The 13,144-nt window shown below is 46.2% G+C and overlaps 1 long non-coding RNA gene across 1 annotated transcript; it reads left to right on the top strand.

Moving 5' to 3' along the window:
• Positions 1-6: 6 nt before the first annotated feature.
• Positions 7-7,780, top strand: LOC124019405. The gene is made up of 3 exons (XR_006835774.1): positions 7-88; positions 3,541-3,676; positions 6,665-7,780. It is a non-coding gene; the product is annotated as an uncharacterized LOC124019405 (long non-coding RNA).
• The last annotated feature ends 5,364 nt before the right edge of the window (positions 7,781-13,144 follow it).

Here is a 13,144-nt window from a genome sequence, read left to right as displayed (position 1 = left end):
AGAAGAGGTCAGGGATCAAGCAGAGGGGTATGATGCAGACCTGCAGAAGGAGGAGTTCTGTGACCAACGGGGCTTAAATACACAACAGGTATAGTACGCTATACATGACATGTATTTCCTCGCCAATTGGAGAAGAAAAAAAAGTAATTGCTACATGTTATGTTACATACATGAATTAATTTCAGACATGTTATGAGAATATGAATAATAATACAGAAAAGTGAGAACAAAGGACTTAATTGTATTGTTGCCTTAATTAACCATTTCTCTCTTTGAGAGAGACAACAGAGTAGAGTCACGGTGTCCAGACAGACAACAGAGTAGAGTCACGGTGTCCAGACAGACAACAGAGTAAAGAGTCAGTGTCCAGACAGACAACAGAGTAAAGAGTCAGTGTCCAGACAGACAAGAGTAAAGAGTCAGTGTCCAGACAGACAACAGAGTAAAGAGTCAGTGTCCAGACAGACAACAGAGTAAAGAGTCAGTGTCCAGACAGACAACAGAGTAAAGAGTCAGTGTCCAGACAGACAACAGAGTAAAGAGTCAGTGTCCAGACAGACAAGAGTAAAGAGTCAGTGTCCAGACAGACAACAGAGTAAAGAGTCAGTGTCCAGACAGACAACAGAGTAAAGAGTCAGTGTCCAGACAGACAACAGAGTAGAGTCACGGTGTCCAGACAGACAACAGAGTAAAGAGTCAGTGTCCAGACAGACAACAGAGTAAAGAGTCAGTGTCCAGACAGACAACAGAGTAGAGTCACGGTGTCCAGACAGACAACAGAGTAAAGAGTCAGTGTCCAGACAGACAACAGAGTAAAGAGTCAGTGTCCAGACAGACAAGAGTAAAGAGTCAGTGTCCAGACAGACAACAGAGTAAAGAGTCAGTGTCCAGACAGACAAGAGTAAAGAGTCAGTGTCCAGACAGACAACAGAGTAAAGAGTCAGTGTCCAGACAGACAAGAGTAAAGAGTCAGTGTCCAGACAGACAACAGAGTAAAGAGTCAGTGTCCAGACAGACAAGAGTAAAGAGTCAGTGTCCAGACAGACAACAGAGTAAAGAGTCAGTGTCCAGACAGACAAGAGTAAAGAGTCAGTGTCCAGACAGACAACAGAGTAAAGAGTCAGTGTCCAGACAGACAAGAGTAAAGAGTCAGTGTCCAGACAGACAACAGAGTAAAGAGTCAGTGTCCAGACAGACAACAGAGTAAAGAGTCAGTGTCCAGACAGACAACAGAGTAAAGAGTCAGTGTCCAGACAGACAAGAGTAAAGAGTCAGTGTCCAGACAGACAAGAGTAAAGAGTCAGTGTCCAGACAGACAACAGAGTAGAGAGTCAGTGTCCAGACAGACAACAGAGTAAAGAGTCAGTGTCCAGACAGACAACAGAGTAAAGAGTCAGTGTCCAGACAGACAAGAGTAAAGAGTCAGTGTCCAGACAGACAAGAGTAAAGAGTCAGTGTCCAGACAGACAACAGAGTAAAGAGTCAGTGTCCCCACAGACAAACAGAGTAAAGAGTCAGAGTCCAGTCTCTACTCCAACCCCTGCCCCAGCCTCTACTCCAACCCCTGTCTCAGCCACAGCCTCTACTCCAGCCCCAGCCTCAATTCCAACCCCAGCCTCAATTCCAACCCCAGGCTCTACTCCAACCACAGCCCCAGACTCTACTCCAGCCCTAGCCTCTACTCCAACCCCTAGCCTCTACTCCCTCCCCAACCCCAGCCTCTACTCCAACCCCTGCCCCTGTCTCTACTCCAACCCCAGCCTCTACTCCAACCCCAATACCAGCCTCTACTCCAACCCCAGGCTCTACTCCAACCCCCGCCCCAGGCTCTACTCCAACTTAAATAATAATAATATAATATATGCCATTTAGCAGACGCTTTTATCCAAAGCGACTTACAGTCATGTGTGCATACATTCTACGTATGGGTGGTCCCGGGGATCGAACCCACTACCCTGGCGTTACAAGCGCCATGCTCTACCAACTGAGCGCCCAGGCTCGACCACCCCAGTATCCCCCTACCCCAGTATCCCCCTATCTTGCCCCAACCCAGACCTCTGTGGATGTGTAGCCCTGTCCAGAGCCGGCAGGTATTGGGAGGCTTCGTGGAGGGGGACGCCCATGGGTTTGTGTCCTTGGTTGGGCTGGGGGAGAGAGCTGCAACCAGGGGGGTATGGCCCCCAACTCCACACCAACTCAACCATGATAACCAATCACAAACCACCAGCTCCACATCCACCTCTTCCTCACCCTCCTCTTCCTCACCCAGTCAGTCCTCCAGTCAACATGGCCGTCACTGCCTCCACTCTGTCACCTGTATGGAGGGTTTCTGATAGCTTTGACCCTGTGTTGTGAATGGCCCCCTGTGTTGTGAATGGCCCCCCATATTGTGAATGGCCCCCTGTGTTGTGAATGGCCCCCCGTGTTGTGAATGGTCCCTGTGTTGTGAATGGCCCCCCATATTGTGAATGGCCCCCTGTGTTGTGAATGGTCCCTGTGTTGTGAATGGCCCCCCATATTGTGAATGGCCCCCCGTGTTGTGAATGGTCCCTGTGTTGTGAATGGCCCCCCATATTGTGAATGGCCCCCTGTGTTGCGAATGGTCCCTGTGTTGTGAATGGCCCCCTGTGTTGTGAATGCCCCCCGTGTTGTGAATGGCCCCCATATTGTGAATGGCCCCCTGTGTTGTGAATGGTCCCTGTGTTGTGAATGGCCCCCGTATTGTGAATGGCCCCCGTGTTGTGAATGGCCCCCATATTGTGAATGGCCCCCTTTGTTGTGAATGGCCCCCGTGTTGTGAATGGCCCCCTGTGTTGTGAATGGTCCTCTGTGTTGTGAATGGTCCCCGTGTTGTGAATGGCCCCCTGTGTTGTGAATGGCCCTCTGTGTTGTGAATGGTCCCCGTGTTGTGAATGGCCCCCTGTGTTGTGAATGGCCCCCTGTGTTGTGAATGGCCCCCCGTATTGTGAATGGCCTCCTGTATTGTGAATGGCCTCCTGTGTTGTGAATGGCTCCCTGTGTTGTGAATGGCCCCCTGTGTTGTGAATGGTCCCCGTGTTGTGAATGGCCCCCTGTGTTGTGAATGGCCCCCTGTGTTGTGAATGGCCCCCTGTGTTGTGAATGGCCCCCTGTGTTGTGAATGGCCCCCCGTATTGTGAATGGCCTCCTGTATTGTGAATGGCCTCCTGTGTTGTGAATGGCTCCCTGTGTTGTGAATGGCCCCCTGTGTTGTGAACGGTCCCCGTGTTGTGAATGGCCCCCTGTGTTGTGAATGGCCCCCTGTGTTGTGAATGGCTCCCTGTGTTGTGAATGGCCCCCTGTGTTGTGAACGGTCCCCGTGTTGTGAATGGCCCCCTGTGTTGTGAATGGCCCCGTGTTGTGAATGGCCCCCTGTGTTGTGAATGGCCCCCTGTGTTGTGAATGGTCCTTCCAACCCCACTGCACTTCTGTCATTGTCAGTCTTTTTCTTCAATTTTGTATAATTTTCTACCCTTTTCTTTCATAATTTCCATCTCTCCATCCATCTCTCTCTCCCTATAGGCTGTCACGCTCTTCTTCTTCATCCTGGCTCTGGTGATCATGCTCCAGACTGTGTGGGCCCACATCAAGAGCCTTTCTTTTATATAGCAGAGAACAGCAGCAGGATTCACACTTCAACCCGGTTGATAATACTAAGGTACTGGTCTGGTGTAGCACGGAGGGGTGACTAGGCAGGGTATTCAGTTTAGGAGGTGCTTACCTGGGATCAGTTTTGGTATTTTGGATAATAATGAATAAGATGATCTGATTATCTGGACCTGATCCTAGATCAGCACTCCTATTCTAGGACACTGTATGAATAACTACCGTCACATCATGTCCCTGGGATGTTCGGGGATGTTTGGGGATGTTCAGGGATGTTGGCGATGGGTATTTCTTCTGGGAAAGAAAGAAATACAATTGGTCCGGGAGTTTTATCTGCGAATATTGACTGTTTAGCATGGAACTGAGGAAAAATTGACAGGCAATCCTTAACAATTAAAGGCTTGGAATCATCGTTTTGTGGTCAACAAACTGATGTTTTTAGTGGCTGTTTGACTTGCAATCTGAACTAGATGTTTCTACCTGCAGATGGCAATCATTGGTTTGTCTTTCTAAGATGAGAAGTATTTGGGCTGCTGCAAGGCTTTTAGTGTTGGTTGTGACTACTTGCAATGTCGATCCGATGCATGTTGATGACGTCATCAGATTTGTTTTGTTTTCTGTTGTCTTGGTTACCATCTGACTGAGGAAACAAAAAGTAAAGCAGCGGGTCTTTCAGCGAGAGAGAAGTTTCATGATACTCCCTCCACTTGGTTATCCATCTCTGTTTACCTCCCCTCCTCTTCTTAGGGTCTAAGCCCTTCGGTCGGGACCACAGGAACGGGAGAGGAGGGATGGGAGCAGGGCGTTGACGCACATTTTAGCCCCCCAACAGCACTACTAATGATGCCACCTAGTGGCTATAGAGGGGCATGACAGGCAGTCAGTCTGGTGGGTGGCTGCTGGCGCTGGTAGGAATGTAAGACTAAGACAGGATGTAATGGAGGACCATATTTGTGTCATGTTGTTTTGTGAGAAGAATCCCACTCAAAACCTAATCGTACAAAATAAAATAAAACATTATATAATGGTGCATTCTGCTCTAGTATGTCGTCACAGTTGAGTTGCTGCCGCTATCTCGTAACTATGGTTCCCATATGGTCCAAGTCCCAACCCTCTTTTGTTATCTATGGTTCCCATATGGTCCAAGTCCCCAACCCTCTTCTATTATAAATGGTTCCCTTATGGTCCAGGTCCCCAACCCTCTTCTATTATAAATGGTTCCCTTATGGTCCAGGTCCCCAACCCTCTTCTATTATCTATGGTTCCCATATGGTCCAAGTCCCCAACCCTCTTCTATTATCTATGGTTCCCTTATGGTCCCAAGTCCCAACCCTCTTCTATTATCTATGCTTCCCATATGGTTCAAGTTATATAACTGTGAAGACATACTAGACCAGAATGCACCATTATATAACTTGGACCATATGGGAACCATAGTTACTAGATAGCGGTAGCAACTCAACTGTGAAGACATACTAGACCAGAATGCACCATTGAGTTGCTATCTCGTAACTATGGTTCCCATATGGTCCAAGTCCCAACCCTCTTTTTGTTATCTATGGTTCCCATATGGTCCAAGTCCCAACCCTCTTCTATTATCTCAGCCCAACTGGAAGCTTGTGGTCAAGGACTTGTGATGCTGTCTTGTGCTCTCACAAAAACTGTCCCTTTTTGAGTGTTTTTTTGCAGCTTGTTCCCGTCGCTAGCTACAGCGAACTGAAAAGAGGAGCGACCCGGGGATGTGTGTGCTTTGGGGACCTTTAACAGAATGTGACTGGCAGAACGGGTGTTGTATGTGGAGGATGAGGGCCGCAGTAGATATCTCAGATAGGGGGAGTGAGGCCTAAGAGGGTTTTATAAATAAACATCAACCAGTGGGTCTTGTGACGGGTATAAAGAGATGACCAGTTTACAGAGTGCAGTGATGTGTCCTATAAGGAGCATTGGTGGAAAATCTGATGACCGAATGGTAAAGAACATCTAGCCGCTCGAGAGCACCCTTACCTGCTGATCTATAAATGATGTATCCATAATCTAGCATGGTAGGATGGTCATTTGAATCAGGGTTAGTTTGGCAGCTGGGGTGAAAGAGGAGCGATTACGATAGAGGAAACCAAGTCTAGATTTAACTTTACCCTGCGGCTTTGATATGTGCTGAGAGAAGGACAGTGTACCGTCTAGCCATACTCCCAAGTACTTGTATGAGGTGACTACCTCATGTTCTAAACCCTCAGAGGTAGTAATAACACCTGTGGGGAGAGGGGCATTCTTCTTACCAAACCACATTACCTTTGTTTTTGCAGGTGTTCAGAACAAGGTTCAGGGTAGAGAAAGCTTGTGGACACTAAGAAAGCTTTGTCGAAGAGCATTTAACACAAAATCCGGGGAGGGGCCAGCTGAGCATGAGACTGTATCGTCTGCATATACATGGAGGAGAGAGCTTCCGACTGCCTGAGCTATGTTGTTGATGTAAATTCAGAAGAGCGTGGGGCTTAGGATCGAGCCTTGGGGGTGTTCCCTTGGTGACAGGCAGTGGCTGAGACAGCAGATGTTCTGACTTAATACACTGCACTCTTTGAGAGAGGTAGTTAGCAAACCAGGCCAAAGACCTCTCAGAGACACTAATACTCCTTAGCCGGCCCACAAGAATGGAATGGTCTACCGTATCAAAAGCTTTAGCCAAGTCAATAAAAATAGCAGCACAATATTGCTTAGAATCAAGGGAAATGGTGACATCATTGAGGACCTTTAAGGTTGCAGTGACACATCCATAACCTGAGCGGAAACCAGATTGCAGACCAGAGAGAATACTGTAGACATCAAGAAAGCCAGTCAGTTGATTATTGACAAGTTTTTCCAACAAAACTTGAACGATTCCATGTAAGCATCTCTCTGTGTTTCCATATAATGCATTCTTGGTGTGCTCTCTTGAATAGCCTACGTGACCTTCTCAGTAGCTTATTGGCCTAAACAGATGAGGCTTTCTTATCTGTAGTACCTTGCATTTGAAGGCATCTGTCCATCTCCTTTCTCTGTCCAGATTGAGCCTTGGCCAGAGAACCCCACACCACAGGCAGGTGGTCCCTCCTCCCACTCCTCCCCCCTCCTCTCCTTCCTCCAATGAGACCCCTCGTCTCAGCTTCTCTTCCTCCTGTCTCAACACTCTCTCTAAGAAGAAGAAATGAAGAAGAGATTGTCTGTACCACCGAGGGCCTGTCTGAATCATCATGGCTACAGAGGGCCTGTCTGATCCATAATGGCTACCGAGGGCCTGTCTGATCCATCATGGCTACAGAGGGCCTGTCTGATCCATCATGGCTACAGAGGGCCTGTCTGATCCATCATGGCTACAGAGGGCCTGTCTGATCCATCATGGCTACTGAGGGCCTGTCTGATCCATAATGGCTACCGAGGGCCTGTCTGATCCATCATGGCTACAGAGGGCCTGTCTGATCCATCATGGTTGCTGAGGGCCTGTCTGATCCATCATGGTTACAGAGGGCCTGTCTGATCCATCATGGTTACAGAGGGCCTGTCTGATCCATCATGGCTACAGAGGGCCTGTTTGATCCATCATGGCTACAGAGGGCCTGTTTGATCCATCATGGTTACAGAGGGCCTGTTTGATCCATCATGGTTACAGAGGGCCTGTTTGATCCATCATTGAGGGGACAGGCCAGACAGAGACAAGGCCAAGATGGTTGAAATGTCAATGATGTCAAATTCTTCTCATTAAATTATTTTTAACGTCAAGAGCCGAGAGCTGAACGTGTTTTCCCAGGCACACAGAGAAAAGCATACTCAATATTCACCGACCATTTTGCAGGTCTTAAATCTGGTACGTACTGTAAGTTATTGTGCTCATGTACAGTATGTGTTTGGGTAGATACGATTAAATATATCTTATTATCATGTGATGCATGAAGGGTCTAGCCAGTGTGTGTGTTATCTGTTGGGAAATTGTCTTTAGCATATCTAGTTTTGTTGTTCTGGCGTTGCATCGATGCATGATAAGTTGTCATTTTCACTCTACTTGTTAATCATTACATTACATTTAAGTCATTTAGCAGACGCTCTTATCCCATGTATACAGAAATGATTCACATGACTTTTTCCACATTTTGTTGTGCTACAGCTTGAATTTTAAATGATTATATTGCAATTATTTTTTTTTTGGGGGTCACTGTCCTACACACAATACCACATAATGTCAAAGTGGAATTGCGTTTTTAGACATTTTTACAAATGAATTAAAAATGAAAAGTTGAAATGTCTTAAGTGGATAAGTATTCAACCCCTTTTGTTATGGCAAGTCTCAATTCAAGAGTACAAGTTCAGGAGAACACGTTCCCTTAACAAGTCACATAATAAGTTGCATGGACTCACTCTGTGTGCAACAATAGTGTTTAATATGATTTTGGAATGACGACCTCGTCTCTGTACCCCCACACATACAATTATCTGTAAGGTCCCTCAGTCGAACAGTGAATTTCAAACACAGATTCAACCACAAAGACCAGGGAGGTATTCCAATGCCTCACAAAGCAGAACACCTATTGGTAGATGGGTAAAAAATTAAATAAAAAGCGGACATTGAATATCCCTTTGAGTACGGTGAAGTTATTAATTATACTTTAGATGGTGTATCAATACACCCAGTCACTACAAAGACACTCAGTTGCCAGAGAGGAAGGAAACCACTCAGGGATTTCACCATGAGGCCAAAGGTGACAATAAACAGTTAGAGTGTAATGGCTGTGATAGGAGAAAACTGAGAATGGATCAACAACATTGTAGTTACTCCACAATATTAACCAAATTAACAGAGTGAAAAGAAGGATGTCTTGAACAGTCAAAATATTCCAAAACATGCATCCTGTTTGACAAAAGGCAAGAAAGTAATACTGTAAAAATTGTGGCAAAGCAATTAACTTTTTGTCCTGAATACCACGCGTTATGAGTACCACTCTCCATATTGTCAAGCGTATTGGTTGCTGCATTATGTTATGGGTATGCTTATAATTGTTAAGGACTGGCCTCTGATTACAATGAAGATCAAGACATGCCACTCTGTTCTGGGCCAGTTGCAGCTTAACTAGGTCTTTCCTTGCAGCCCACGACTGGACAATAATCAAGATGAGATAAAACTAGAACCTGCAGGACTGGCTTTTTGGAGTGTGGTGTCACAAAAAGCAGAGCATCTCTTTATTACAGCCAGACCTCTCCCCATCTTTACAACCATTGAATCTATATCTTTTGACCATGACAGATTACAATCTAAGGTAACGCCAAGTCATTTTATTCTCAACTTGTTCAACCGCCACAGCATTCACAACCAGATTCTGCTGAAGTCTAAAACCACCCATTCCGAAACAAACTGTAACTCTTTGTTAAGAGTTTCAGTGACTTCATTAGCTGTGGTTACTGAGGTGTATATGATTGAATCATCAGCTTACATGGACACAAATGCTTTGTTAAATGCCAGTGGCAGGTCATTGGTAAAAGAGTAGAGGGCCTTGAGAGCTGCCCTGCGGTACACCGCTCTCTACATGTTTGACATTAGAGAAGCTTCCATTAAAGAAAAACCTTTGAGTTCTATTAGATAGATAGCTCTATATCCACGATATGGGAGACATGTTTTTTCAACAAAAGGTTATGGTCAATAATATCAAAGGCTGCACTGAAATCTAACAGTACAGCTCCCACAAACTTCTTATCAATTTCTTTCAACCAATCATCAGTCATATGTGTTAGCGCAGTGCATGTTGAGTGCCCTTCTCTATCAGCAAGCTGAAAATCTGTTGTTAATTTGTTTACAGAGAAATAGCATTGCATTTGTTTTCCAAAAGTTTGCTAAGAGCTTTTACTGCTCTTGGGTAGTGGAATGACTTTTGGCTTCCCTCCAGGCCTGAGGACAAAACTTTCCTCTAGGCTCAGATTAAAAATATGACAGATAGGAGTGGCTACAGAGTCAGCTACCATCCTCAGTAGCTTTTCATCTAAATTGTCAATGTGGTTTGCCATTATTGATCGATAACTATTTTTCCACTTCTCCCACACTAAGTTACATCTACTTGAAAATCTATGGCAAGACCTGAATACTATCAATTATCAAGAACCAATTTGACGGAACTTGAAGAATTTTGAAAAGAATAATGGGAAAATGTTGCAAAATCCAGATGTAGAAAGCTCTTAGAGACTTACCCAGAAAGACTCACAGCTGCAATCACTCTTAGATATTTACCCAGACAGACTCACAGCTGTAATCGCTGCCAAAGTCGTTTCTGAAAAGTATTGACTCAGGGTTGTGAATACTTACAGTGCATTCGGAGAGTATTCAGACCCCTTCACTTTTTCCACATTTTGTTATATTACAGCTTTATTCTAAAATGGATTGAATACTTTTCCCCTGCTCAATCTACACACAATACCCCATAATGACATCACAATACCCCATAATGACATCACAATACCCCATAATGACATCACAATACCCCATAATGACAAAAGAATCATAAAACACGGGACGAGATGTTAAAAACTGTCCATTGTGCCAATAGATGGAATGCACTCACATGAGATTTGCCGTGATGTTGACAGAGTGGCATGGGAGGTTTATTTCTTAGACTGGGGGTAAGATGTCAATTTTGGGACACATCCTCAGTAGTGTGCCTTCGAATCAGTAGGTGTTTCGGCCTTTAATCACTAAACACCCTCATCAAAGGTGGCCAGCTAAAGGGTAATCAAGCCTTAGCTTGTGTCCCATGCCCAATTAAGATGTCCCACGGGACTATGCAAGGCAGGGGCGTCCTCTTCCCTGAGCCAGCCATACAGCTGACCGCATACCTCATATGCCCTCCTCAAGTTGGAGGGATCTGAATTGGGTTCTCAGGTGGGGGTGGGGGGTCATGAAGTTATAGCCCAGCAAGGGTCCTTCCGTTTGATCCAGATCCACTGGCTGCCTCTTTCAGCTGCTTGAGAAACTGCTCTGACGGTCTGCCGCAGAACCTGTCCATGGATTCCAAGTTCTTTCAGCAACCTGATGATGGAAGAAGCCACGAATCCTCTGCATCCCACTTCAACTGGCCAGACCTTTGCATTCCAGCCACGCTGAGTTGCGTCTGCTGCCAACTCTGTGTAATGCAGTTTCTTACGCTCGTAGGCCTCTTCAACAGAGTTTTTCCCACGGGACTGTGAGCTCTATGATGTACACAGCCTTTCGTGAAGGGGACCAGAGTACCATGTCTGGCCTAAGGTTGGTAGAAGCAATCTCAGGTGGAAAAATGAGTTGCTGGCCAATATCGACAAGCATCTTCCAGTCCCGGGCCATGGCTAGGTGTCCAATTTCTGGCTTTGTTTACAGGATACTTGAGCCTTTTCTGTCCCTCCCGGATGAATGTTGTTGTTTTGACGGGATTGCTTGTTTTTGGAGGTAATGAATTGGTTGCACTCCTCTTGGTCTCAAGTGCTGCAGCCAGGCTCTTGAGGACCTGATTGTGCCTCCAGGTGTAGCGGCCTTGTGAGAGGCTGGTCTTGCAACCTGTCATTATATGCCTGAGAGTCGCTGGAGCTGGGCAGAGGGGGCAGGTTGAGTCCTCGCCATACCATTGATGTAGATTTTTTGGTGATGGAAGCACATCATAAACAGCTCTTATGATGAAGCTGATGTTGCTTGCCTCCATTTGCCAAAGCTCACTCCAGTTGATCTTTCTCCTCTCCAGGCCTTCCCACCGCGTCCATTGCCCTTCTTTAGCAAGAGAGACAGCCTTTGCACTTTTTGCAGTCTCCTCCTGTCTGCGCACCTCCTCGACCACCAGCTTCCTGCGTTCAGATGTTGTTGCCTTATGGAACGTTGGTTTGCTTGCTGCCAGGCCAAAGCCTCCTCTTCCATGCTGGATATTCCCCACAATGTCTTGGTGTCTCAGGGCTGATGTTGCTTGCTGCACAGCCTTGGATGATGTCCATTTCCGTCCAGTTTGTAGGGGAGGTGCAGCCTTGCTAATGGTCTGGTCTTTGGAGTCCTTCAATGTCATCTGAAGTCTTACTTTAGAGCACTTGTACTCCTCCGTTAGACTTGTAAGAGGTAGTTCAAGGACCCCTTTGCCATAGAGGCCGATGTTACTCAGGCATCGTGGGACACCCAGCCATTTCTTCACGTATGAGGTAATGGTTCGCTCCATCTTCTCCACTGTTGTTATTGGGACCTCATAGACGGTGAGTGGCCACATTACCCGGGGAGAAGTCCAAACTGTAGGCACCAAAGCTTGAGCCTCCCAGGCAGTAGGGAGGCTCAAAGTGAAAACATGTTTTTAGAAATGTTTGCATATTTATTTTTAACAATAAAAATCAAAAATACCTTATTCACATAAGTATTCAGACCCTTTGCTATGAGACTCGAAATTGAGGTGTATTCAGGTGCATCCTGTTTCCATTGATCATCCTTGAGATGTTTCTACAACTTGATTGGAGACCACCTGTGGTAAATTCAATCGACTGGACATGATTTGGAAAGGCACACACCTGGCCATATAAGGTCCCACAGTTGACAGCACATGTCAGAGCAAAAACCAAGCCATGAGGTCGAAGGAATTGTCCGTAGAGCTCCGAGACAGGATTGTGTCAAGGCACAGATCTGGGGAAGGGTACCAAAAAATGCCTGTATCATTGAAAGTCCCCAAAAACACAGTGGCCTCCATCATTCTTAAATGGAAGAAGTTTGGAACCACCAAGATACTTCCTAGAGCTGGCTGCAAGGCCAAACTGAGCAATCGGGGGAGAAGGGCCTTGGTCAGGGAGGTGATCAAGAACCCAATGGTCACTCTGACAGAGCTTTAGAGTTCCTCTGTGGAGCTAGAAGGACAACCATCTCTGCAGCACTCCACCAAGCAGACCTTTATGGTAGAGTGGCCAGACGGAAGCCACTCCTCAGTAAAAGGCACATGACAGCCTGCTTGTAGTTTGCCAAAAGGCACCTAAAGGACTCTCAGACCATGAGAAACAAGATTATCTGGTTTGATGAAACCAAGATTGAACTCTTTTGCTTCAATGTCAAGCGTCACATCTGGAGGAAACCTGACACCATCCCTACGGTGATGCATGGTGGTGGCAGCATCATGCTGTGGGGATGTTTTTCAGCGGCAGGGACTGGGAGACTAGTCAGGATCGAGGGAAAGATGAACGGAGCAGAGTACAGAGAGATCCTTGATGAAATCCTGAGTGCTCAGGAGCAGGTTATCAGACTGGGGAGAAGGTTCACCTTCCAACAGGACAACGACCCTAAACACAGCCAAGACAATGCAGGAGTGGCTTTGTGATATGTCTCTGGATGTCCTTGAGTGGCCCAGCTAGAGCCTAGAGACTTGAACCCGATCAACCAACTCTGGAGAGACCTGAAAATAGCTGTGCAGCAACACTCCCTGTCCAACCTGACAGAGCTTGAGAGGATCTGCAGAGAAGAATGGGAGAAACTCCCCAAATATAGGTCTGTCAAGCTTGTATCGTCATACCCAAGAAGACTCAA

Source organism: Oncorhynchus gorbuscha, unplaced genomic scaffold (genome assembly GCF_021184085.1).
Source record: "Oncorhynchus gorbuscha isolate QuinsamMale2020 ecotype Even-year unplaced genomic scaffold, OgorEven_v1.0 Un_scaffold_909, whole genome shotgun sequence".
NCBI classification, from domain to species: Eukaryota; Metazoa; Chordata; class Actinopteri; order Salmoniformes; family Salmonidae; genus Oncorhynchus; species Oncorhynchus gorbuscha.
The sequence above is the reverse complement of the archived record's forward strand: the minus strand, read 5'-3'. Positions and strand labels throughout refer to the sequence as shown.